This window comes from Echinops telfairi, unplaced genomic scaffold (assembly GCF_000313985.2).
Source record: "Echinops telfairi isolate 266 unplaced genomic scaffold, ASM31398v2 ScPeMD7_7466;HRSCAF=8504, whole genome shotgun sequence".
In the NCBI taxonomy this organism is placed as follows: Eukaryota; Metazoa; Chordata; class Mammalia; order Afrosoricida; family Tenrecidae; genus Echinops; species Echinops telfairi.
In genome coordinates this window covers 299,461-300,911 of record NW_022111366.1, presented here as the reverse complement: position 1 = coordinate 300,911, position 1,451 = coordinate 299,461, and positions in this window count along the sequence as shown.

Below are 1,451 nucleotides of genomic sequence, written 5' to 3'. Positions count from 1 at the left end.
AAATGAGCTGATAAGGGCTCAAGTAGAAAGAAAATGCTTTGAAAATGATGATGGCAACATATGTACAAATGTGCTTGGCCCCCTTCCGCCACAACTATGATTCCAATTCTACCTTTCAAATCCGCCTAGACCAGAGCCTGTACACTGGTGCAGATAGGAACTGGAAACAGGGAATCCAGGACAGATGATCCCTTCAGGACCAGTGCTGAGAGTGGCGATACCGGGAGGGTGGAGGGAAGGTGGGGTAGAAAGGGGGAAGCGATCACAAGGATCTGCATATAACCCCCTCCCTGGGGGATGGACAACAGAAAAAATGGGTGAAGGGAGACGTCAGACGGAATAAGACATGAAAAAAAAAAGTATAAATTATCAAGGTTTCGTGAGGGAGGTGGAATGAGGAGCTGATACCTGGGCTCAAGTAGAAAGCAAATGTTTTGAGAATGATGATGGCAACAAATGTACAAATGTGCTTGACACGATGGATGGATGTATGGATTGTAATGAGATGTAAAAGCCTCTAATGAAAGTATTTAATGATTAAAAAAAAAACATAAAGGAGGCTCAGCATATTTAAAACTGAAAGTACCCAACAAAAACCTTAAGCTTTGAGTTTCAGTATTAAAAGTCTATAGGCAAAATATTGAATAATGCAGGAAGTATTAAAAAATGGAAAAAAATAGAGAAAGTCACTATACCAAAAAGAACTGGTTGACACTCAGCCATTTCCAGAGGTAGTGTATGATCAAGAACCAATGATACGGAAGAAGTCCAAGCTGCACTGAAGGCATCAGTGGAAAACAAGGCTCCAGCAATTGAAATACCAGCTGAAATGTTTCAACAAGTTGTTTCTGGTGGGAAACATGAAGGATAACTACCTGGCCAACTGACTAGAAGAGATCCATAGTGGTACCCCCAAAAGGTGACCCCACAGAACAGTATCCATGATATCACATTCAAGGGAAATTTGGCTGATGATCCCTCAGCAACAGTTGCAGCAGTCCATTGATAGGAAGCTGCCAGAGATCCAGGCTGGAGTCCAAAGAGGACGTGGAACAAGGGCTAACAGCGCTGTCACGCGCATCTTGGCTGGAAGCAGAGAATACGGGAAGATGTGCACTTGTGTTGGAACATAACAACTATGAGGACAGCACAAGACCAGGTAGGTTGTGTTTCATTCTATTGTACCTCTGGTGGCTGAGCCAAAACCGACTCCACGGCACAGGGCACCAGCAGAACCACCACCACCACATCTCAGTAGTACTCCTGATCTTTTCTGCATCTAAGGAAAAAACACTGCGCAGTGCTGTAAACTCCAGCTAGCATTTGAGGCTATGTCTAATAACTCACAGGGAAGTAAGTCCCTGGGAGAAGTATCTTCACAATGACCCCATACTGCCTTACTATAAATAGTGCTTCAGAACTTGTAACTTTAGTCAGAGTAGAGAGTAAAG